Source organism: Rhincodon typus, chromosome 21 (assembly GCF_021869965.1).
Source record: "Rhincodon typus isolate 14 chromosome 21, sRhiTyp1.1, whole genome shotgun sequence".
NCBI lineage: Eukaryota > Metazoa > Chordata > Chondrichthyes > Orectolobiformes > Rhincodontidae > Rhincodon > Rhincodon typus.
In genome coordinates, this window is record NC_063352.1 from 30,459,323 (window position 1) to 30,486,879 (window position 27,557).

Consider the following 27,557-nt stretch of genomic DNA (forward strand, 5'->3'; position numbering starts at 1 on the left):
GCACTGAGGTTCTCTATGTCTGGAGGCAATGCTGCCTCTTGTATACCTAACATTTTCCACACAGGCTATGCTCAGGTCAGTTCTTCTGAGTTAGCAGGGTACAAGGCTGTGCAAAAAAGATTAAATGGGCTGTACACTTAAAGAAATTTTCACCATGGCAGCTGTTGGAGTCAAAATTCAATGTAATTAATCAGGAATACACAATTAGTCTCAATAATGGTGACTTTTATAAAAATCTGTTTCACTAATAACTATTCTTCAGGAAAGGAAATCCACTTAGGGAACCCTCCATGTGCTTGTTTACTGATCCTGGTGCTTCCTCATTGTTACAGCTCGAGAGGTGAAGGTTTACTGAACTTTAGGGAGGACAGGATTGACTAGCTCTGGAGCTTGATGGTTCTTATGTAGATTGTATCATCTTAGCACAGTTTGCCACAGATGGTTGCATGGTACCATGGTGGATCAGGCAGGGGAATCTACATGTTGTTACGGTAAGAAATAATTAGTAGGTGCCTTCCCCACAGATAGTGGCTCAGTACTTCGACAGCGCTGAATAGAAACAGAATGCTTGATTAATCTGATGTCCTGGAAAATCTTTTCAACTCTGACCTCAAAGTGAAGTGCAGGTGAAGTCAAGTGAACAGCTCTTTTGGCTTCCATTGCCAGCTGTTTGAGCAATCAAGGAAAGCTTCATGATGGGGACTGTCATGGGGAGTGGGGACATGGAGTTTAATGAAACTGACCACGTGGTCCTTGTGGAAGGAATACTCTCCATCCTCTTAGTAACACTTGGAGACAGCTGGAGCCAACTCCTCAATGCTTTACAGCAGCACAAGGTCATTGGCAGGCTATCCAGGTGACCATGTCTTTTTCTGGTACATTCCCATATCCTGTGATAACATCTGGTAAGAAATGCAGCAGAGAATCCCATCCTTTGGCAAGCTGACACTTTTGACATCATGTGCCCTTTCCCTTGCTCTTGTCCACTTGTGCCCATTGGTTCCACATATGTAGATGATCTCTATCATGTCTGGCAAAGAGCTTACAGCTTTTCAGCACCTGAAATGAAAGAAAAACCAAGGTTAGTTTGTGGATTGATGAGGGAGAGCAGATGGAGAAGAGTGCATTAACAGACCTACGGCTGGTTATAGAGAGGGTTAGTCTCTGAATTACAGAACAGTTACAGTACAGGGGAGGCCATTCGGTCCATTGTGCCTGTATCAGCTCGTCAAATAAGAATCAATACCTTGTGTCAATTTCCTACTTGTTGCCCATCCCCTTGCACATTACTTCTATCCAAAAGTTGAGAGAGAAGGCTAAAGATAAAACACTGTTAAGCCTGATGAAATAAAATTTACAAATGTACTCCAGTATTGCCAGATGACATGGCCTTGAATCTGGACATGCCCATGGTGATCAGTGCACTCTAGTCAAAGCAGCCTCTTCCTCCTGTAAACCAATCTGCTGCAAGGAGAATTGGAGCCTATTATCAAAAGTCTTGGTGTGTCTTCAGAGAATGTACCGGTCATGGTAGAAGAGCTGATTGTGTGTGTGTGTGTATCAGCTGTTATCTGTAAATAAAAGCTGTAATGGTGACAGAGGAGAAGACATTTTTGTGATGTATGGTGCAGTGATTGTATTCAAGTGAAATAAAGTGTGGGAGGGAACCTGAGAAGGATGTCTGAGCAAAAAGTCACAGAGCATTAGCCACACCTTGGCAACTCCAATGAAGTCATTCAACTTTTTTGGGAATTCCAGTTGTGTCATGGATACTAAACACTTGTGAACTTCTGATTTGCTGCCTGGGGAACCTTCAACCCATTAGGAAGAAGTGATATCTCACTGTACTTGTCCATTGCTAACGCTATAATTTCTAGGATTAAATCGAAGAACCTGTCCTCTCCTCATGCTTGCTGCAGCTACCTTGCATGTTATTGTGTGCACCCTTTGTTCTGCAGCTGAAACACACATTTTTTAAACTTTTTACATCGACACCAGAACAGCACTGGCTGAGTGATTAAAATGATCGGGTAGCACAACATTTGCATGCTGTCTGGGCCTAAATTAACAGTCACGTGCAACTGGGTAAGTCGTGCCTACTGAGAATGTATTTTCAGGCAAGATCCAATTCCTCAACTCCTAAGCACAGGTACAGACCATAAACTGATCATTTGAAATCAAAGACACGCAAAGAAAATAAATTGAACTCTGTGACCTTGAACGTGTTCCTCATTGAGTGTAGATGTTTGTTTCAATTCAAGGGTGGTCACTTTCAGAACAGCTCATGTCTCAGGTGGACAATAGTTCATTTAAAAGAAATCTTGAATGACGAGGCCAGCATTTATTGCCCAACCTGATTTACCCTTGAACTAATTGGCTTTCTAGGGCGAGTCAGAGGGCACAGTCAACCACATTGCTTTAAGCGCAGCAGTTTTAATATTAACTATCACCTTATTTCTTTATATTTCTACTTGTCCTATGAATGTAATGCTTAACTTTTTTAAAATTTGTTTCTTTTACTACTTTGTACCTCAGTTTTTTTTAACCTAGATACCTTTGCACCTAAGATGGTGCTATGTGTGGCGACATTATACTTTTCACTGTACTCCTGTACTTGAGTAAGCATGATAGTGAAAATTTAAGTCTAAATCTAAAAGATTTCCATCCTTAAAGGACATAAGTGAAGCTGATGGATTTTTATGACATTATTCATACTGTTGCCATTAGGCGAGCTTTTTAAAACCAGATTTTTATTCAATTCAAATTTTACTACACGCCGTCCATTGACTTGATCACAATGTCAGCACTTCTCCAATTCACCATAATCTAGTGATTTCTGAGTGAGAGTGCTGTACAAAATGTTTTTAATCCTTTTTTTAACCAATGTAGAACATTGATTGGCTTACAATCTGTATACCCTGCAGCTTTGCAACATGCCCATTCCCAATTGTCCTTGAAAACTTTCAAAGCGATACCTTTATTCTATTAAATGCATTGTTGAAACTCAGGGCAGCGCTGATCGAGTGTTTAGAATGCCTACCACATTGGCTGCTGTTAACTATCAATCAATAAGTGATGAAAGTGTTTTACTTCTTGAGTTTTCAATTACTGTTGTTTTCTCCCATGTCTGCTACAGCTTTGTGTCCAACATGATGCGGCAGAACTTATTGGAAACACAAAGTGAAAATATGATTTATAATGTTGTTTTCAACTTTATACAGACAAAGTGGTTTGTGTTTATAATTGTTGAAATGTATTTGCAGATTAATAGCAGCAGTTTTAAAGTAGCTGAGTTTACAGACTGGGGAGGATGGGAGGCAGGCTAGAAAACCACTGGCATTGTCTGGAAGTAACAAAGACATGGATGAGTGCTTCAGTGGCTGATAGTTTGAGGCTGGAGCTGAGGTGAGAGATGATGGGCATTGACATTTTTTGTGATGGAGTGAATATGTTATTGGAAGCTTAATTCAGGTTCAGTGAGGATTCTGAGGTTGCAGTTCAGCACTGCTTAAAAAAAAAGTAGCTGGAAAGGAGATTTGAATCATGACGAGGGAAGGAAAAATTCTAGTTAGCGGTTGAGGCTTGAGTATCAGGTTTTCGGCTCCGTGGCAAAGAGAGGCAGCATCCTTTTGTAGGAAGGGCAGGTCTGCAACAGTAGGAGGCCATGCAAAAGAAAAGGAGGACAAGATCAAAAGTCACAGGAGTAGAATTAGGCCATTTGGCCCATCGGATTTGCTCCACCATTTGATTATGGCTCATGTGGTTCTCAATCCCATTTGCCACCTGTGTAAATGTATGCAAAGTGATTTTATTGCATACCTAAAGCAAATACTGCCTGAAACCAAAGTCAGATCCTGACTGATGACCAGTATAAACTGCTGTAACCAGAGGAAATATTCTGACCCTGCTTTGATGCAAGTTCAGTCCTTTGCCATCCATTCGCAATCCAATTTCAGCTTTCAACTAATGCCAATCTTAAGCAGTATGAATGCAATTTAAATTCTCAACATTGATTAATAGTGGGGAAGATCTGTTGCCTGGATATGTTAATTAGGCTGCTCCTGGCATTTTTGGAAGCCTTGTCAATGGGCCGACTTGGCTTTGTGCACATTTACATGGAGTGAATGAGCTTGGTTAGCTTGATCCAAGAATTTTAATTTTCTCTCAACTCTCTCCTGAATGTTGGGAATGGTAGGAGGAGAGCAGTTAACATTGAGGTTTTATGTGTCAGTGAGGACAGCAGTGACGTTTCCATTATTTTAAATGAAGTCAAGTCTTAGTTCTGAGACTGTTTTACTTGGAGAAAAATTCTTTGTGAATAAGTAAAACACAAACAATCGAGTGGATTTATTTAACCAAAGATTTATCATGTATGGTTTCATTTTCAGTATATTACCCTCTGCTGTTTGGAAATATATGAAGATATGGGTCAACTAATTGGCCTTGCAATGATTATTGAATTCACATGGATCTGAAGTTATGCCATTGGACTTCAATGCTCAACAGATGATCAGATGTTTCTGTCTCTTTCTCTTGAAAGACGTGTTAACCCATTTGTTTCCAGCTCATGGGGAAACCACAGGATTTTTAAAAATGAGTATCTCCACCAATGAAGCTTCATACAAAATGATTTCTACTGATTATATTTGTCTGAATATCTTTATGCAGCAAGAGGGAACAAGATTCTTACATCCTGACGATTTGCTAAAAGAGAATGTAATCCTCGAAATGGGATTAACTTCTTTTAAAAATGAGTGAAACGCGATCGACAACTGAAGCACTCATTTTTAGACATCAATTTCATCTTTGCGTATACTCTGCTGTTCTGTCAGCTGTGACATTGTTTACACCTTGATATGAAATGCATGAAGATCAACATTTTGGATAATCCAGACATTGCACATTGTAACATGTTCAAGTAACATTCTTTGTCCAATCATGTGAGAAGTAAATTGGCTGCCTTCTTTTATACCCCTCTCATCCCCCCGCTTCAATTGTAGCACTTCTTTTTTAGCGCACAGTTATACATATTAATTAAAAACGTAGTTAACTCGATCAAAATAAAGGCGCTAATTTCAGGTTTACTTGAGTGATGGAAAGTGGAATTTCATTACCTATTAATCCCAAGAGGAGAAAAATAAACATGCAGCATCAACACACACACACACACACACACACACACACACACACACACACACACACACACACACACACACACACACACAGAGCAGGTAATATTTGAAAAGGGAGAGAGTGCCTGGTACAAACAAGAAGAATAAAGGAACAAAAACAAAATTGCTGGAGAGGCTCAGCAGGTCTGGCAGCATCTGTGAAGGAAAAAAGCTTATGCCTTAAAGTTCTTGAGATGTTAGATTTTTAACCCAAGATCAAAGTTGTTTAATTATTGACTGGTATTCTCAGCAATAATGGAGTTTGTAGATATCTGAGAGTTGTCTGTGATGCTGTGTTCCCCAATTTACTTTTTCACTGAGTGCTGCCTTCTGAGAAGCTAAGAAACAAGGAGAGAGAGAGAGAGAGAAAGAAACTTCCAGCACTTGCTAAAAATTCACTTTTTCTTCTCTCTGCTCTGTCAAACAACTACTGAAATAGGGTTCATTTGTATATTCCCAAGTCTGGCTTAATTGTATTTCCCAGCTGAACTGCAACAAACAACTTTCCATGTCAAATATGTGCAACATCTCATGTAAGTATGAATTAAAATGAGAGATGTAAATTTATTAACACTAAGTCAATTAACTGGTTTCAGTATCTGTAGATAAAATAGTAGCTTCAATGCTGATGGTTTTGTTTATTCCACATTAATTTCTGGATTGCCACAATCTATGTTCAGGTGTTCACTGCAACTATTTCAGATCCATGGTTGATTCCTGTTTAAGAATCATTTTAGTCCCTGAACGATTTATATATTAAAATCACATGATGGAATTTACAATTTGATAGACCACATACCATTATTGTAACAAATTTCAAAATTCTTTTGTGATAATTATCACATTCCTGTTGTAAAAATGTATCACCCTTAAATCTTGTTCATGGTGGTTTAAAAAGTATTCCCTTTTCTAAGGACAAAATTGTTAAAATGTGTGATGTACAATATGTTATTTTGCTATTATGATGCAATTGTGAGTGAATTTATGTTATCCCCAAAATCGAATCCTTGAATCAGTCTTGGATAATTGAAGACCAATTAACAGCAGGAAACATTTAGATTTTGATTTTATACACATGGAAAAAAAAGTAAATTTGCATACATGGTGAAGAAAACTGAACCAACTGACCTTCAGTGGTGAAGCATTTGTGATGTGTGACTGACATGCCTCAAGTATACAAACATTCCTATGAGAGAGCTGTGAACACTAAGCATTGTGATAACTGCATTTTGGAATGCTGTGAATTTGTTTAAAATGTATGTTTATATTTAATTATTTACTGCATGTAATTTTTCTTGTTGAAGCACTCACTAAAATCCCACTTCAGTTCTACCTCTCTTCACTTATTACTGCGTTCTTCAAAAATACAACATACTCATCACATAATGGTGCCCATGAAAAATATTTGCCTTAAGCAAAAGAGGAATCAATAATGTTATGCTAGTCTCTCATTTTTTCCGTTTTCTAAAAATTGTAAATAAGGAGGCTCGATTGGAACATAAACAATGGCACAAACTGATTGGGTCAAATGACCTGTTCAGTCTGTATCTCTCACGTAGTCCTACTTTTTTCCCAAGAAAGACACATATATGCTAACTGTTTAATATTGATCATTTGTGCACATTCGCCTTAGGTGGCTTGTAAATTAATTTAGGAAGTAAAAACTTGCATTTTTGTCGCGCCTTTCATGACTTGAGGAAATCTCAAACTACTTTACTCATGACCTTGGGAGATCCCAACCCACTTTGCAATCAATGAATTATTGAGGTGAAACCAGGACTACTGGGATGATGCCCCTGCTCTTTTTTGACAATGTGGTTTTATGTGGGTAGTCAGAGCCCCGTTCAATACCCTATCCAGGGGACGGTGCTTCCAATTCTGTCAGAACTATACTGAAGTGGCAGTTTATATTCTTTAGTCCACTTCTCCCAGAGGCAGGAGGGCTACTCACAAAGCCGTAGCTGAGACACAATCAGTGTTTGATGATCTGTCTCAATAACAGTGGTCTTCAGAAAGGAAAAGACAAGGAGAAGGGAAATCAATTATGGACTGAAAGCAACCTCAGGAGTACTGTGGTGTGGGATGTAGCATTCCTGGCTCCATATCAAAGCTGACTTACCTTTTGCTGACAGCCACTGTTGAGTGCCCAGCTCTGAAAACAAATTTGAAGGAATTTGTTTATATTTGTAAAGGAACTAGTGTCTGTTTTGTGTTGTCTCCAGGGACATCTGATAATTTCTGACTCTAGGCTCCCTTGAGAGATAGATACAAAACCATAAAATTGTTGCTTTTTTCTTCATCTTGTGCAGGAAGAATGTGTGGGAGAGGCTCCAGATTTTTTTTTCCGACTGGGTTATTTCATTCTGAGAATGCACCCTCCTATCTATTCAGAAATATTGCTTCTCCATAGTCATCCTGAACAATTAAGGATAGTCTGTGAAGAATTATTGAGTATGATGTATCACAGAGCAAAATAAAACAAGTTCACCAAAATAAAACATCCTGTTCTCCTACAATCCTACTTTCTTTTTCCCCAGCTTGAAACTGGAGTGAATGTGCCATGGCTGAAGAAATGATTCCAAAAATTCTTGGACTGTTTAGAATTTGATGTCAAGGTTTTTGTTTTTGAGTCAGGCTAATTCTTGATATTGTAATCTCAAATCCTGTCTGATAATGTCCACCCACTCACTTTTTATGGTGGAGAAAGGGTGGAATCAGAGACTCTGGCCCCTGAAGCAGATGGATGCAAGGTTGGGTAGGTTAGGAGGCCTGCCTCTCCAGACTAGCTGTCAGCCTTATTATTTATGAGGCATTTAGGCACCCTACCTTTTACCCTCCAACCACACACCCACCTTCTCCATCCACTATGGACAAAACTTATAAACTATGGCGATATTGGGAAATAATTGAGATGCTCATTTAACTGTCATAATATGCAAGCAAACGTTCAAAATCTCTTCAAGAAATGATATCCTCTAACTGCCCATAGATTTTAAGTAAAGCTCAGAATCGCCTTAACAATTTTAGCAGCACCCCTGGCAGAACCAAGTCCATTTGTGTAGCTAGACTAAAAGCATTATTGTGATTTGAAATTGACCCAAACATTCATAATGGGATTCCATTGACCAACTGTGACAACAAACCCTCGAGAGCTGAACACACAAAAATATTTGATGGTCATCTGCCCCATTAATTTGAAGTGTCTTAGAGATGGATAGACTACTAATCAAAAACAAAATCACAGAGGGAAATTTGAGAGATTAAAATCTGAATCTTGATACTGTTCAATACATAAGAGCATTTTATCCACCAAATAAAGTAATATAATACATTTAAACATTTCCACAATGCTTGTCAATTTAATGGTCAGTTTTCTTTTCTAGACAAAGTCCTTCATTAATCATTACTTAAAGACACTAATTTATCATATGGCATTACATTATGACATGGAACATCAGCACCCCTTTAAACTTACCCATCAAAGGATTCCTGACTCCTCTGAGTTGATGTGGATCATATTTCCTACCAGAATGGTCCTAATGTTGTATAACTAGCAGGGAGCCTAAAATTTCCACACACACACCCTGGAGTTGACAATGGCAGGATTGTTGAATACAAGTTCACTGCTGACATCTTCATCCCCTGCTCTGAAAAATTTCACAAACTGAGAATAGGGAGGTGCATTGTGGAATAAGGGTTGGGGTTAGGTATATAAAAAGAAGCTTCAACTCCAAACTTGACATATCTCCACCCTTTTTTCAGTGTGTGTTGTTATGTTGAGACCCATATTGCCCTGAGTAGTTTACATTCCTTTATCTAAGGAAAGAGGTAACGGCATTGGAGGCAGTCTGGAAAAAGGTCCAGTAGGCTGATCTGCCATATAGGATGGATTTTCTTATGAGGAGCGGTTGATTAGATTTGGCATGTATTCATTGGAGTTTAGAATAATGAGCGGTGTTGTTACTGAAACATACATGATTCTAAATGACTTGACAGGGTAGATGGGGAAAGATTATTGTTTCCTTGTGGGACCATCTGGGGCCAGAGGGTATAATCTCAGAATAAGCAGTTGCCCATTTAACATAAAGATAAGAAGGATTTTTTTTCAGTGTAGTGAAGCTGTGGAATTCTTTATCAAAGAAAACTATTGTGGCTGGGTCATTAATTGTGTTCAAGGTTGAGGCAGAGCGATGTTAATCAGTAAGGAAATCAAGTGGAATGGGGAAAAGGCAGGTAAATGGAGTTGAGGATGATCAAATCAGCCATGACGTCATTGATAGGGAAACTCAATGGGCTGAATGCACTACTTCTGCTCCTACATCTTCTCCTCTTATACAAAGCAGCTCATGCTGATGTGTTTCTGAACTCATTGCATGTTAAATAACCAAAAAATCGACCTTTAGGCCGGGAAATGCTTAAAAGAATGGTACACAATCACCAATAATGATTTAACTGTCCGTTAGATAACTGAGATTACTGTAAATAATAAAAAGGGTAGTAAAGGAAATGTAAGGATGATTAAAAGATGTTCTTGTGGCTGAGATATTAACCGAATATTTTGCAACTGTCTTCACTAAAGGATAGGATGCAGCCAATATTACAACAAAGGAGGTGGTATAGAAATTGAATTGGATAAAAATAGATAAAGTGGGGAAAAGATTGAATTGCCTCTGAAAATAGACACCAGAATTCCAACAGAGGATTAACTTCCATCAGATGTTTCTGATGCAGATAGCACAGCAATTTTTAGCTCTGCCTGCTAATTAAAATGATTACAGGCTGCAGGCTTCAGTAGTGGCCCAGAATTGTGAGATGCTAGTATCAATTAATGACAAACCACGCTACTTAAAGGTCGTCTGCACCTTTTAAAGGGGAACTGCTTTGTTCCTGGAGCTGGTGCTGGAAATACTCAGGAATGGCACAACATGGAGAGAGCAGGCACTCCAAGATTTTCTGATACTGCTTTGGAGGTCTTGCTCAAGTGGTACAGAATGGAGAGAGACAATATACCCATAAGATGCAAGGGGCTCTCCAGACCATCCATTAGAAGGCAGTGGGGTCCAATAAATCTGGGAGTCAATGCCAGGATCACGTCCTGTAGGTAATAATGCAGTACTGCAAGAGGTTCGATGACCTTACAAGATCAGTCAAGGTCAGTGAATGTATGTTCGAATACCTGAACTTATGACAAAAGTCATCATCCTGAAATGTTTCTCTCTCCAAAGATGCTGCGAAGCATTCCAAATGCTTCCCTTACTCTCTGTTTTTACTTCTAACATCTGCAATATTTTGCTTCTATGTCACGCACATAATGTTAGGCAAGTACACACTAGTGTCCCCCCAGGGATTGCTGTTGGGGTCATTGCCCTTTTCACATATATTCAACCTGGACTTTAGGTTAGTTACAAATTTCAACTGTGTTGTATCATTCTACAATTCTTTGGGATGGGGGAGTTTTAAATTCCCTCACTCTCAATGACTCCCATTCCTACAACAGGCGAGAATAAGCAGAGGTTCAGTTGAAAAGGGATTGAAAATGAACAGCTAATCTGCTCTCAAACAGTTCTTTAAATATTTTTAAAAGGTTGCGTGCCTCAAATGCTAATGGGGCTTCTACACTTAATGGTTGTGGGATGGTTTTCCCAGGACCCAGGAGACATAACAACAGAAAGTATTGGAGATGGACTGGAATCAATAATGAAAAAGCCTTTTTGAGCTGCTTATTAGCATCCACCCCTCTCTTATCCAGCTAACTTGCACTCTCTCCATCATCTAAACACCCTGATCCAACATTCAAAGTACTCCCAGGATCCACTAAAAATTTCCACTCTGCTCCAACCACTCCCCACAGCCTGCAGTCTCTTCAATGTCTTATAGTCTCTTACCTCATTATGCATCTCTTCCTAGCTTAGAATCTCTCCTGAACCAGACCTTCCCTATCATACAAACTCTTCAATTCCTTCCAAACACAAGCCTTCTTGCCTAACAGTCAGTTCTCAATCTGGTTACTGAAGCAAGAGGGAGGGGGGATACACACAAATGAGAACATGCTGTTAAATTGAACGAGATATCAGATTACTTTTTTGGGTTTCCTGGCCACTACACCCCACTGCTCCCTGTCTAACTCTTTATCGATATTGGGGTCCAAAATTTTCTGTGAGGAAGTACACAAACAGAATGGAAGCAGCATGCAGATATAGAGATATACAGTACTGTTCTTGGCATTGGTTGGGGATGGTTTCTCATTTATAACTGGAAATAAGTGAGATACAAAAACAGAAAACCATATTCTGAAAAAAGTAGAATTTACAGCTGTTTCAACATTTCAAGCTCTTATTAGGTTTGTAACCCTACATAAAGTAGACAGAGTCATTGTTTGGAGAGATTATGCACAGAAAAGTGAATAGTTTAACTTGAATAGCAATTATGCCATTTTATAAATCAGACCATAGAAGAGTTGAAAGGATACTTGGATACAAAAGTGGCAATTTACTCTCCTGTGCATGACACGCTGTGAAGGAGCAGTGCAGGAATACTTCAAATCATTTGTGTTCTCATGTATAAGATTTAGAATGCGACCCAGTGCTGGACAAAATTGCTGTTATTAGTTAAATGGATTTTTCTGGTAGAAGTGAGTTCCTCAGCAATTTGTTCAAACAGTTTCCTTAGTAATACACATGGTAGCTATTCTATAGGTTATGTCACATCTGTGATAAATGTTGCTTTTTTTCCCTTAGTTTGCTAATTTGAGCAAAAAAGTAGTTGAGTTTTGAGCACTGCTCACACTGTATGGTCGCAGCTACTTTTTTTGCAAAGTAGAACAAATAGAGGAAAATGTAGCCCATGTGTAAAAATTTAAAGATCAATAACAATTCTGTTTTATATACATAGATATCTTTCTGAGTTGAAGTACATACCTTTGTTTTAAACTGGTGGGGAACAGAGTCAGTGACTTTTGACATTTGGTTAAATCTGCATGATGTTGGCCGAATGACGACAAGTCTCTCTTGCCGAAAATCATTACCTGATGATCCAAACCATCTTCAGTTGTTGTAGGGTGTAATCAAACCTGAGTCCCTGGCACTCTAAGGCAGCAGTGCTAAATATTGAGAGCCACTATGCCTGTCCAGTTCAGGCTGTGAGGAGTTAACAGGCCAGTGGATCTCTGTACTAGAGAAATTCAGCCCCTCTGATTCCCCAGAAAACACCACCAAATGTAAGAAACTGGGGGTATTTTGAGGAGTGACCGCAGGGTTTTTTTACAGCAATCATTGCTTAGGCCGCTCTCTGCCTGGTACGAATATGTGGACGATGTGCTGTGGAGGACCAGAATCATAGCTTCAAGCAATCTCCTGCTAAAATTTGCATGAACTGCTAATGGCAGGCACTTGCATCCAATACTAAATATTAATAACAAAGTAGAACAACAAAGGTATTGCAGGAAGTAAGTGTGACACCGGAGGAAATGTGAGTTAATTGCAAGAAGTTTGTTCCAAGGGAGTTGTTGTAATGGAGTTAAATGCTTGACAAACAAAAGCTTTAATACTATCTACAACTTTTGATTCAGTTATTTTCCAGAAATTAGGTGGTTTATTTTTGGAGATAAATCATTTATTTATAGATGTCTGTTCTTCTGAGCTAGACATCACTGTCCCTGAATGATTACATTTTTTGATTAAAGCCTAAAGTTGAAGAATGGTCAAAATTGATCAAATTGGCACAATGGCATTTGAACTGGTTCTGGGAAACATGCCAATAATATAAGTATGTAGCATTAAGAATCTTTAAATCTTTTCATGGAATCATAAAAACTAAGTGGGAGGACATTCAGCCTATTAAGCTTGTGCTGGCTCAATGAAAGATCTTTCCCATTAGGTCCAATTCCCTGCTCTTTCTACACAACTCCGCAAATTCTCCAGTTCAAAAATATATCCTATTTCCTGTTGTAAGTTCCACTTTGCTTTACGCATTCCATTCCAGATCACAATACTCTAATTCTGGTGATTTTATCAACTCTCTGACTCTTTTACAACTATCTTACTGTGTGACCTCTAGTGACCACCGTTATTCTGATGGAATCAGTTCTCCCTTTACATTAATTTAAATTGGTCATGATTTTGAATACATCAATTAAAACCTTGTGTTAAATATCAAGGCTGGGTTTTTACTCCTGGGCTGTGAACTTAAGTTGAGACACCTTCCTTGCTATGTGAACCTGCCTTGGGATAATATCCTCAATAGTTCAGAGCTTTGCTCTGAGTGTGGGGGAGGAGTAGTTGTGTTTCATCCTCCTTCTACCTATGCCCCCTCAACCCCTCCAAAAAAAAGGGGTCACAGAATGCCAGATGCAGAGTAGGAGTTGGGTTGAAGGCTGGTTGCAGTGATCTGTCTCTTCCTAACTGTAGGAAAAGAACAAAACATTCCCCAGGTCCTTGCCTACCCTCTATCCTTGTGCCACATCCATGCCAGCTCATGTCTGTCTATCCTGGTGCCTCACTCCCTTTACCTTCTACTCACCTATTATAGCCCTTATGCCAGATTAACGCAATTCATGCCAATTCATTCCCCTATTCACCACCTTTCCACTCACCAAATATTTAACATTGGCAGGTTTCAGAACCCCTGTTATTATTAAATAAAGTTCTCAAGTGCCTATCAATAAAAGCACAATTTTAAAAAAAGTTCTCCCTTCTGTCACTCCTCCATTGTCGGGAGATATTTCAATTGCTTTAATCTATTCTCTATCTCTCAGTTTACATTATAAAAATACCTCCCATCCTTCAAACTGGCTTTTGGTCACTTTTTCTAATGTAAATCTCCTCGTTCAGCTTACACTTCCTTTCTATGTTTCTTAAAAGTGGCTAAACATATTTTTAAGGGGACAGTATTAAATTTTAAATGCTTGTTCTCCTTGTAGTTGTCCTCCACATTGACAATGAGCTTCCTTGTGACATAGTTTCCTGAGCTGTGTACAATTTGAAGTATGTTTTCTTGCTGCTTTAGGGTGGGATCTGGACCAGAACCTTAAAAGACCTGTGTATTGTGTATAAGTGATTATGATTCCTCAACTGTTTCCTAGAGCTGAAAGTTAATGTTTGCGGAACGTCTAATTAAGTGATTCAATCAGTTCTTTGTCACTGGATGTGCCAATTTCCACTGATCTGTGGAGATTATTCTATTGCTTATGTACTAAATAATGGCAGTCTAACACTTAGATTTTTAATGTGTGCCATAGACACTAACAATTTGAGAGGCATTGCTCTGCCCCCAATTATTATTGAGGAAGGTTCACCGGACCCGAAACATTAACTCTGTTTTCTCCTCCACAGATGCTGCCAGACCTGCTGAGCTTTTCCAGCAACTTTGTTTTTGTTCCCAATTATTATTGACTGGTTATGATGCCTTTTGCAATCCAAGAATTGTGATCAATGTCTCCAACTCTTAACTTACCCTCATTCTGTTATAAATGGCAGGATTACATGGACATTATTATCGAATCAAAGAGTGGTTACAGAACAGAGGATACTATTTAGTCCATTGTGTCTGTACTGACTCTCTCCACGAACAATTTAACTTGTTCCATCATCACTGCGGAGGTGCCATTGATCCACACAGGGCACACCCCCACAATACCCTCACTACCGAGGCTGACTTCCTAATCATTCCTGCTTTCTCATCTTGGTGAGCAATTGGACTCTCAACCCTTGCCTGCCCTCCTAAGCTAGCCACTTTACATCATTAGCAGAGTAATTTTGGGTCAGATGGCTTGTTATCGAACTGAGTCATCCATTCATGATGTTTTTAAAGAAGGTGGGCGAGCTGCTGATTTCAGTGGAAATGAAATTATGGAAATTTGACCTGTTGACATCAGATTCGTGGCATGTAGAGTTTATGCAGGATGACAGTTATCCCAATTTTCAAACATAAATTCTTGGACCTTCAGAGAAGAACTAGCACCTAACTTGGCAAAAATCTGAGAAAGACAGAAAACAAAATTATAATCTGGGATAGTAAAGAAGATTTTGCTGGCTAGAAGAGGATGACTTAGCACAAAGGAAATTTGCAACAATTTTAGGAAATTATCTTTGGACAGTCTTTTAATTGCTCCCAGGATGTCCTATTTCTCTAAGTATTCCAGAGCCTCTTCTGCCCCATGGAATAAAAACAGCACTTTGCTGGTGACAGTGAGTTATCAGTGTTCCTTCTCTTGTATATTAGACTGTCAGACTTGCATTGCCATTTACTGTATTTGTGAATTATAGTCCTTTCGCACTTGTGGATGAACATCAGTAACTCATCATCAACAGATATTCTCTGTGTGGCTGAAGGACATATCTACCAAACTGGACTTGCAGCAAGCGCTGGGGGAACCAACATGAAGAAAGGAAAACTTATTTGACCGCATCCTCATCAATCTACTTGTCACAGAACCATCTGTCTGCGATAGCATTGAGAAGAATCACCACTGCACAATCCTCATGGAAACCAAGCCCCGCCTTCACACTGAGAGCACTCTCCATCATTTTGTGTGGCACCACCATGCTAAGTGTGTTACGTTAAACATATCGAGCTGCTCAAAACAGGGCATTCAGAAACTACTGTGGGCCATTGGCACTGCCAAATTATATATCCCCATAATCTTTAACCTCTTGGATTGATATATCTCTCATTCTACCATCACTGTCAAGACAAATTTCCAAGCTTGGTTCAAAGGGGAGTGTAGAAGATTTTGCCAGGAGCAACCGGAAGTCTAACTACAGATCTAACCTAGTGAAGCTGGAACATAGGATGATATGGATGACATTTTGTTGCTTTAGCAGTGATCCCAACAGATGAAGTCAAAGCTTTGTAACCATTGTACAATCAGCCTCTATGGTGGTGAACAAGTAACAGGAATAGGAAGCATCATGAGCATGCCCTATCGTTAAGGATGGTCAAAATCAGTTTGAAACTATAAAAGACAAGGGTGTAAGCTTCACAACCATCTTAGGTTATAACTGTCAAGTGAATTTTCTTTTTTTGACTTTCTGCTGAGGTCCCCACCAACATAAATGCAAGTTTTCGTCCAATTTGGTTCACTACACTAAGAGACTGTTCTTCATTGAGCTCAACAAAGGTTAGCATCCCAGACAACATTGTTTTTCTATTGTGCTGATTTCCTGTGTTCTTGAGATAAACTCCATTAGCTAACACAGTTTGAGTATACCTACAGTACTAACGTCCATTCGGTTTTGCAGTAAATTTCTGATGTACATCTTACAAAACAGAACAAATCCAAGCTAGACAACCTATTCCCATTAACCTGCTCCCAATCTTCACTGAAATAGATGGGAAGAATCTGCTACAGAGTGATCAAATATAACTTATTCACTAGTTTTCTGCTTCCAACATTCAATGTGGGTTCAGAGTATCTCAGAATCAACTCAGAATAAGAGCAGTCCAAAATAGGACTGAGATAAGGAAGAATAAAATTCTCTGCTTAGAAGACTGTGGGCATTCAGTTGTTGAGTGTGTTCATAACTGATGCTGATAAATTTCTGCGTATGAAAAACATACAGGGATATGGAGCTAGTGTATTATAAGGATATCAGTGATAATATCATTGAATGGTAGAATGAGCCCTAAGAGCTGAATGGCCTCTTCTGTTCCTATTTCTTATGTTCTGCAAGAACTAGTAGGCTCTAGTATTCATTACAATCTTGGTCCAAAGATGGACACAATGCTTGAATTCTAGAGGTGAGGTAAGAATGACAACCCTTGGGATGAAAACAGGGTTTCATCAAGTTTTGCGCCAAGGACCCCTGGCAAAATTTGAATGTCTTTGTTCTTTCATGGGATGTGTGTATCACTGGCAATGCCAACATCTATTATTCATCCCAAAATGCCTTTGAATGAAGTGGTTTGCTGGGTCAGAGGGCAGTTAAGAATCAACCATATTGTTGTAGAGTTAAAATAACTGGTAGACCAGGTAAGAATGACAGATTTCCTTCCCAAAAAGTACATCAGTCAACTATATTGGATTTTACGATAATTAAGGAGCATATCAGATTTCTACCACTATTGTTCTAGACATTTTATTCATGGAAGTTGAATTACACCAGCTGTTATGGTGGAATTTGAACTCATGTTCCAGAGTTTTTTTTACTTCATTCATGAGCTACGGGTGTCACTGGCTAGGTCAGCATTTATTGCCCATCCCTAATTGCCCAGAGGGCAGTTAAGAGTCAACCACATTGCTGTGGGTCTGGAGTTACACGTAGGCCAGACCAGGTAAGGATGGCAGTTTCCCTCCCAAAAGGGCATTAGTGAACCAGATGGGTTTTCCTGACAATGGATTCATGGTCATTGTTAGACCCAGATTCTTTACTGAATTCAAATTCTACCAATGACCAGCCAGGAAGTGGGGTAGGTGCATGCGCAGGTAGACAGGTTTGCTGAGGGCCTGGGGAGATGTGACACTGATGGGGTTCACAGGGGATCTATGTAATTGGGGTCTCACTGACACATAGAGGTGGAGTCAGGAAGCCAACAGCTGAAGAACATTCTCTGTTGCCTTCCATCAGGCTGGGAATCAAAAGTACACAATGGAAGGGAATTGGCTGCAACCACAATCAATGGGGACAGGTGAGTATCTGGACCTGGCTGTGAGGACTTTAAAGGGAATAAAAGTTATGCACACACCCATACACTTTACATAATACTGATCTGATGAATCCCTGATGCCTGCTTTTCCAAGTAAATTGATTCCTCGTATGCTGTATACCTCTCTGCCCCAGACATTACTGGCCACCTCATCCTCATTGGTATTTGTAGACAAATGGCCAAGGAAAGAGTAGGGATGTTTTAGAATGAGGGGAAATGTTGTCAGCAGGTCCTGTATATGCCTTGTTCTTCTTGTTTTCGAATGCTGCAGCAGGCTCTCAGCAGAGACATTGATGCATGATACATCCTGTGTGGACATGAAGTTATGCTGGCACAGTTATATTTGGGGTACACATACACTCAATCACACACATGTCGAGCCAACACAAGAAAATTTACATAAATATGTAAATTCACACAGTGCAATACAACCTGTAACACCACAGCATTATTAATAGACTTTCTTCTTTCTCATCTCACTACATCTGAGTGTAAATCCTTGTTCCAAAGCTACTGTGGAGGGAGCCTGATCGACAGTGAAGCCCTTTGGTCCTGGAAGATTATTTCGGGTGGCCCTATGAGTGTTTGTGTCTGGATGGCTCAGATGTACTGAGGGGTGTCTTGCCAGAGACGAGTGGACCCTCTTTGGCTTCCACTTCCATGAGCTAGAGGAGGCCAAGGTCAGAAATGGTGGGCTCAGCCACTTCCTGGAGTGTACTGAAGGGTGACTTCAAAGGGACCTGTATGTCTGGTTCCTTGTCCAGCTGGGTACCTGCTGGCACTGCCCTTCATGTGAGGAAATGACACTGGGTGTGCACACCAGGCTACCTGTCCTTTTCTTGCTATGTCTTTGGCTTTCAGACCAATGGCTGGGGCAATGGAGTGCAGTTGTGTGTGCCTTTCCAACAGAGCCCGAAGGTGCTGTATTTGAGTTTCCATGGCAACATAGGACCAGTGCATGTCTCGCTGCAGAATTTAGTCACTGAGGATCATTGACCCCATGTCCCTGTCGGCTGCTCCTGTTTCTCCTTGTGCATGTGGACAGGTTGCCAACACACCACGATCCTCTCCTGCCTGGGGCTGAGCAGGTGCCTGGTCTCTGGCAGTGTTCCGAGTGTCAGCACCCTGCGGTGTTTATTCCTTAGCCAGCTGAGGAGTTGACACAGTGAGGTGCTCGCCAGATGGTGCTCCCAAACTTTCTTAGCCTAACATTGCCCCTGAGGCGGCTGTACCTAAGCAGGTAAGGGGTGCAGAAGGCAGGTTTGCCCAGTGCTTTCCTTGAAGCCAGGATAGTCTCGTCTGCAATGGGCAAGAAGGTGGCTTCTGATGGAGACAGTGGTTTTCTCATGGAGGTGATGGTTTGAGGGTTAACTGTTAGACAAAATAAAGAGAAGGCATTATGACCCATCATTAGAAGTGGTGTGCAATGGCTGACACTGACAGAAAGGTTAATATGAGAGTTACAGTGGAATGAAGAGTGATATTTACTCAGTTGGTGGCCTATGGATGTCTTGGCATCACCACAAAAGAGGTCTCGATCTTCTCCTGTGAGAACCAGCGGCTGAGCTGTCTACTATCAGGCATCTTTCCTTGCATTAGGGTCCGTCTTGCACCATTGTGAGCTGTCTTCTCCTGGAAAGAGACAAAGGGAGGAGTTGGGTGAGGTAGAAGTGGTGGTACAACCGTTAGTGCTGGTGGAGGTTGTGGAAGGGTTATGAAGCATTCAGAAGGATTGTGTAGGCAGCACAGAGAGGGAGAATAAGAATGGGTGAGGGAAGATGTGGTAGAGTATGAACGTTGGTGGGAGATGAGTGCAGTAGCAGAGATAGAGTGAGTTTGAGATGGCAGACAGGAGTGTGGCAGTTATTCTTGTGGAGAGAAGATGATCATTGACCTTCTTAGAGCACTGCTGGCCATTTCTCTGCACCGGTGAATTGGCACTGGCATGGGTGGCCACTTTGGACCAGGTTGGCATGGTCTGGAGGAATGCCCTCTTCTGCTGGTCCTCCAGGCCCTCCATTCCACCACCCCATCTAGGAGGACCTGCTGGTCCCTTTGGAAAATTGTTGCACCATCTTCCCCTTCTCCAACATCTTCTGATGAACTAACTGTCCATCACCGAGTGGGGCAGTTCAGAATGCCAGTGCTCATCAGGGTGCACAACAACTTTTTACATATCCCATGGAAACCATAGATGTATTTGGCAGATGTCTGCTGAGCAGAGGGTTGTTCCAGGAACAATTGTAGGAAGGGGATAGAATTGGAGAGAAATTGCATAGGGATGGATAGATAATTAATGAGGTGCGATGACAAGGTACAGTGTGAAATCTCGCTGAACCCCTGGCAGCAAGAATCTCTCCAAAAAACCCAACTCACACTTAGCCAAAAAATGTCAGCCCATTGATTTAGAATGCCCGCAGGAATCAATCGACATATATAAGTTAGCCATGTTTCATGAAACTGATGGGAATTAGGTCAAAAGCAGTCTAAACTACTTTCATTATTATCCTGAAGAGGCAATGAAATGAGTCAGCCAAGTCTCCACGTGAAGTATGAAAATAACTTCATGTTCTATTTGGTTTATCCCATTGTAAGAATCCTCACATGTTGGAGATGAAACCACATCTGCAATTTTTAAGCCTGACGTTATACCTGAGTATACATGGAATGTGCAAACAAGCTGCTGCTTCAAGGAGTTCTTTTCTTTTGTACCAGATCAAATGGAATGACAATTAACAGGCTGAGAAGGCTCTCCCTCTCAAGGAAAAAAAAATGCTCAGTTTAACAGCTCTGACAAGTAAGAAGCGCTGGAGAATCAGAAACAATGATAACTGCAATATTCATGACTGCTGACGGTCAAAGAAACAACCTAACCAATTATGGTCTCAAATTCAAGCCTTTTGCCTCAAGAATATCCAAAAACTGTTTCCAACTCTATCCATTCGAGAAATTTAAGTCCCTTCTATTCAATTCTTTACATTTTACTTTACTTTTTTTCTGCAGTTTCTTTCCTGTGAACTGTGGAATTTTCCGTCTTACAATAGAAAACACTCAAAGCTAAGAACTTAGGAGCAAATTACTGCAGATGCTGAAATCTCTACTGAAAACAAAAAAATGCTAGAAATCTCTCAGAGGTATTAGGAACTGCCGATGCTGGAGTCTGAGATAACAAGGTGTAGAGCTGGATGAACACAGCAGGCCAGGCAGCATCAGAGGAGCAGGAAAGCTGATGTTTCGGGTCAAGGCCCTTCTTTCTGAAGAAGGGTCCAGACCCAAAACGTCAGCTTTCCTGCTCCTCTGATGCTGCCTGGCCTGCTGTGTTCATCCAGCTCTACACCTTGTTATCTTATGCTAGAAATCACAATGGGTCAGGCAACATCCATGGAGAGAGAGCCAGCTAACGTTTCAAGTCTAGATGACTCTTCATCAGAACTGTTGAAGAGTCACTTGGACTCAATGTTAGCTTGCCCTCTCACCATGGATGCCGCCTGACCTCCTGTGATTTCCAGCATTTTTTGTTTTCAGTCAAGCTACGATCTTAAACTTCCTCAGCTTCTATGAGCCTGCAGATTTCTAAGTGAACTCTCCTGGTTTGGAATTTTCACAAACTACTCTTTTGCCGAGGCAACATATTCCCTGAACTGTTCTGAGACATCCCTTTTTATGAGCGAACCTATACTTGCTCTGACCACCACATGTTTTCTGACTGAACTGAAAAACTTGTTTCTGACCCCAGTCAGCTCTCCACAGAACTGCGCTAAAAACATTCAGTCCCTGAAATTTTTAAACTAAAATCAATCATTGCTTATTCTAAATGGAAAACAAACCAATTGGTCCTTTATAAAACAAGGAACTGCAGATGCTGAAGATCTGGAACAAAAACAGAAATTGCTGGAGAAACTCGATGGATCTGACAGCATCTGTGGAGAGAAAGCAGACTTCATGTTTCTTGTCTAGTGGCCCTTTTTCAGTTCTGATTCCACTTTCTTTCTCCAGATGCTGCCAGATTTGTTAAGCTTTTCCAGCAATTTCTGTTTTATTTCTCATGGTCTTGCTGCTTACTGTGGGGTTTAAAACAAGTATAGTATAAAAATTTTATTACATTTAACATTTTAGGAGTTTTCCTAAACTCTTGTCTCTAATAATCTCTGACAAATATTGGATGTAATCAATGTTCTGGAAGAATTCTCCGACCTTTACTTTAAAGAAAATCCTTCATTCAGCACACCTTTCATCACAAGAGCTTTACGACTGCGTGGCATTGCAGCTACTAATAGTGCCTCAGCAGAGAGCTGCCAACACTCGTCTAATGAGGCTGGGTGAATTTGAATCTGTAACTGCACTTAAGAGTCAGAAACAGCACTTGAACATTTGACTCTTGTTTGCTACTTTTGACAGCCCAATTTGGCTTTGAATCAAAACAAATTCACAAAAAGAGTTGATTTCAAACTTGGGACTATTCACAGTCATACGACATATGGTGTTAGGTTGTATAAACAGACGGATGAACTCCACTGCTGGATATCCAGAATTTTAGCAACTAGGCAGTCCATCCCTCACAAAGTTCTGCAGAAATGCCTCTGCAAAGTTACTGAGAAGGCACAAAGGTAGTTTGAGATGACCTGAATTTTCAGCAAGCCTTTGAAGTACTTCACAATGTAGAATTTTGTGGTATTAGTGAGAATTTGATACACTGCATTAAGAATTGGCTCCTATCCCGCAGGCTACAAATTGTGGTTAATGGTTGTGTCTCAGCCTGGAAACAGGTTATCAGTGGTGTACTCGAGAGATTGGTAGGACCCTTAATGTTCACTGCTTTTTGTTAATGATCTGGATAGAGTTTGGATGTATGGTCAGCACATTTGCTGACAGTAAGAAAATTTATTAAGGCTGTAGAGTACCACAATTTTCTCCAAGAAGATCTAAATCTGTTCAGACAATGGCAAATGCCACTTTAATGCAGTGTGAGCTATGCCGCTGGGCCAATACAGCACCTATTCATCACATAAAAGGCATAATGCTGGAAATGACTGACAGAGAAAACAATCTAGTCCTTTTCCACTGATCATGAGCAACGGAGTAAAACCTCAGTCGAAGCAAACAAGGTGATGGGCCACATTCATAGGCACAAGACCAAAGGACGTTATTCTGTCCTAATGCAGGTCCATGGTTAGATTGCATCTAAAGTACTGTGCCCACTTTAATTTCTATCACATAATAGATCATATCCTTGAAAAGGATTTGAAACAGTGCAACGTAAATAATTCCTATCTTGAATAGCCTTAGCTTTTCTCAAAGACTTAAAGAGCTGAGTCTATTTACTTTAGAACAGCATAGGTTTGAAGGAGTTTTGATAGAGGTGCATAAAATAATGAAAGAGCAGAATCACATTCACATTGAACATTTTGTTTGTTATATGTTCAAAGGATGTGGGTATCACTGGCTAGACTATCATTTATTCCCCATCCTAATAACCCTGGAGACAAGAGCTGGTGAGCTGTCTTCTTGAGCTGCTGCACTCTTTAAGGTGCAGATACACTCAGTGCTGTTTGAAAGGGAGATTTTAACCCAATTTTCAGTTTGACAGATTGGATTGAGTATAGTGGTGCACATTTAAACGGTACAGCAATAATAATAGAGTAGATGTTAGGCAATTCTTATTACCTTAGAGGGTTTTGGGCCTTGAGATACATTTCCAGGCAATCCAATTGGGTGTTGACTCTCCACCCAACTGAGATACATTTTCAGCAGTGAATTAAGCTGACATCATTTAAAGATTTGGCCTGGTGGTACTTCATGAAACTGTGCAGTGCTTTGGCATGTCAGATTGTAGTATCAGTCCATATTGAACCAATGACAGAAAAACAATATCGTCAAAATATTTATATTCTCAGGCATTAGGTAGAAATTTATGCTGTCTATGGTGCTGAAGTTATATTCTAACAATTGTCAGTCAGAAGGCTGGATAGCTATTTCATTGTTAAGAGCATATTAAATGTTCTTGCCTTGGCAATAAAGTAACAGAGTCATTGTCACTCCTTTTGTTGTTTTTAAGCAGTTTTATGTTATCTACTAGACTGTACTGTTCTCTAAATTGGCTGTCCATTTTCTTGGAGAGTGTGTTATACCTAAAGGTCAGCAAGGTTAATAACACTGACGAGTCAAGGCAACATCCTTTTCAGCTATGATAGTTCAGAAGTTGAATGACTTGCTCTCTCACTGCATTCTCCAATGAATGTATTCCATTTGTAACTGGGCTTCTCAAACACCAGTCCTAAAGTATAGCAACAATGTGTTCCAAATCTACTGAAATACTTGCTTCAATAAAATTGTACAGTTTTGTTTTTGTAAATATTTATGAATACCATTTAAGTTAATAAAGATGAAGAAGGAAATTACACCTCATTTTTAGAACTCATGCAGACAAATGGATTTACATATCTAATAAGATTCTCTTCATCATTGGGTGCTTTAATGTGGAAATGGAGCACTCTTCACATTATGCTTACTGACCCCCTTTGCTGTGAGCAATCTGAGAGGAACTGGTGCTTGGCATTAGCTGCATCAAGGCAAACTAATGTTAAAGGAAGGTGCTTTAAATGGGTGTAAAATGCCCCATTTGATTACAAATCTGCTTAGTGCCTGCTTCCAGAGTGGGAAAAGGAAACCTGTTGTTTATCTTCCCCAGAAGTCACATGACACCAGGTTGCAGTCCAATAGGCTTATTTAAAATCACAAGCTTAAGGAGTGCTGCTTCATCACCTGATTATTAAGCAGCGATCCAGAAGCTTTTGATTTTCAATAAACCTGTTGGACTACAACCTGGTGTTGTGTGACTTCTGACTTCGTCCACCCCAGTCCAACACCAGCACCTCCACATCATATCATATACCCAGTATGGTGAATGACATAAGTCTACACTTGCTTTCAGACTATCATGTTACTATGCAAACCATTTTCCAGGCAGTTAGATTTAGTCCTCTTGCTCTCTGTTAAAAATTACCATATTAAAATGGGTGTGAAGTTGAGTCTGCTGACTTGACCCAATCTTTGCCCATCTTTTAACCCTATTTCACGAGGAGACTACACTAGATATAATATATACGCATGTCATGTATGTGCATAGGATTCAATGTATGTCCCAAGTGGCCATAATTTCCAATGTCTTAATTGATTGTTTTGACATTAATTAGTGGCAATTAATTCCTTCCGATAAATGACTGTATTGTTTCTTTGACACTCCTACCGTGAAGCTAACCTGAAACACCACAAGTTATAACAACCATGCCAACTTCCAGAAGAATTCATCCATATATGAGCAGTAAGACGTAATAGCCTCCCAGCCAACGTGAAATTAATTTTAATGTTAATGAGATCTCAGCAAGAAATGATTGTTTTCTAGTGGCTATCGCTTGCAACAGCTTTTTTGTCCCACTAGAAAAGCTAGTGGGAGTGAAAAAGAGGACTTAAATAATCAATTGACGATAGGGAATGACTTCTGGAAAGCTGAGATACTGGGTTGTGAATTGTGTTAACAAGTTCTTTCCAGTGTTAAGAAAACTGAATTACAACACTAAAACATTCCACAGTACTTTCCTAGTAAGCTAGTATTAAATTGCTCAGTTTTAGGGTAATTGTTTTTTTTAAAAAGCAGCATTTCCAATTAACGGCTCAGATTTCAGGCCAGAAAATCATTTTGTCAATTAATCATGAGAACACTCTTGCAGCAAAAAGGATAATGAAAGCAAAATTGGAATGGAAAATAATATTTTTCATTTTTTTTAATCACTCAGTTATTTAGATCAACATAAACATCTTTTTTACTGACATTTAGTGAGGGCAGCAATGCTGTGGTCCTTTGATTTTCCATAACTTTGCATTCTTTGTGAGCCACACAATTAGACATGACAACAGCAGAACCATACTTTGTGATTGAGTCAGCACAACTCTCCTTTTAACCTGAACTTTTCTGATATATTTAGTAAACACTTTGAAGTCTACATTCCAAGTGCCCCTCTTGGTAAGGATTGTCACATTCACACTAACTACTGCGTAAAACTTTCATGCAACACTTGAATTGCAACATTTTGATTTTGTTCCCCATTCTGATAAAATCTGGTTAAGAGAAATCAGTTGGAGCTTATTATCAATCGTTAGTTGAAAGTGGTTGGGGCTATCTTTGTATTTGGAACTGAATCATTGATTTACTTCCCATTTTTCTGATTATGCCTACTTTCATTATTTGACTGTAAGGTCTTTGTTGAAATCAATAAATAAAAAGATACATTGCCTATTTTTGGACTGCATGGGGCAAATGGAATTAGACAATGTGCCAATTACTACAGTTATTGAGGCATTTATTTTGGGAGAGGACATTTTGAATGACATCAAGGTCTTTCTGCAGATTTGCAGTTTTGTTTTAAGTAAAGAACGCAAGCTCTTAACTGTGTAACAGTCCCAAGAGGAGAAGTGTTCATTTATTAATTGTAATGCGGAGGCAGCACACTTCCACGGCACTGTTATAGCACACAGTCAGAGTGATGAGGCTGTTGACTACATTAATTTGAATGCTTCGTTAATGACACCCCCAACATTAAGGCAGGTGAACAGAATGCTTTACAATTACCTGCAAATCTACCTAATGTAAAAACACATGACAGTTTGCTACCACTTTGCCTGATGTCAAAAATAAACACAATTACACAGACTTACTCAGGTTACTCCATGACCTTGTATTGGCTTGTAATTTATAACAATGTGATTTTTTTTGGAAAGGAAAATATAATTTTAATTATTCTTGGGAATTGCCAATTAACTAACTCATTGGTCAATTCTGCATGTCTGAAGATTCTCTTTCTTAACATCCATTTCTCACATTCCTCTTCATTTTCTCTTTCTTTTACATTTTCTCACAAGTACAGTATATTGAGAAAGGGAAACAAACAGCCAGTTTATACAGCCAGTTTTCCCTATATTTTAGCATCCAATAAATGGTTACTGTATGCCAATGGTACAATATAATTTTCAAATCATTTTCACATGTTCTGAGCCAGACTGCTCACAGGTGAAGGGCATGAGACATATTCAAAATGCTTCTTTTCAGCTCCAAGGATAAAGCCGCACCAAATTTCCACTCATATTCAATCAATAAATTATTTTGAATGGAATGAGGAAAAGTAACAATTATATTCTTTTATTCTGGTCGACTAGACTATCATTGAGATGTTTGTATTATGTTTCTGGAAACTTGAACTGTAACATAAGCAGCAAGCTTTTAAGCACATTTTGTACACACAATTTCCCACTTGCATCCAACGGAGAAATTTTACTCCATATTACTATTCAAGGTACAGTGAGAATCAACAGAACTTTGTCTAAAAGTGTACTATAACTCAATGATATTTTCTTAATTTTATTTCTGTCAGTTCCAGGGAACACTGTGGTTTGCCACAATTTTTTCAATCACGAGAATAATTCACTGCTATCACGTCGGTGTCAATTATACAACAGATTTAATTTACATATTTAATGCGATATGGTTTCAGTTCTGGAGCAAAATTGGAATGTAACCTATTGCCAGTAATGATGTGGTGGGAACTGTCCTCTTAAGGCATGGCTCTGGAATGAAGAGTGTAAATGTTTGCCTGCAGCATGAGGCATGCGGTTGCTGAGCAACAAATGCTTTAACAGGACAATGTCACCTCACTGGAGTCCTTGTGGTCTTAAAGTGATACAAACATTACA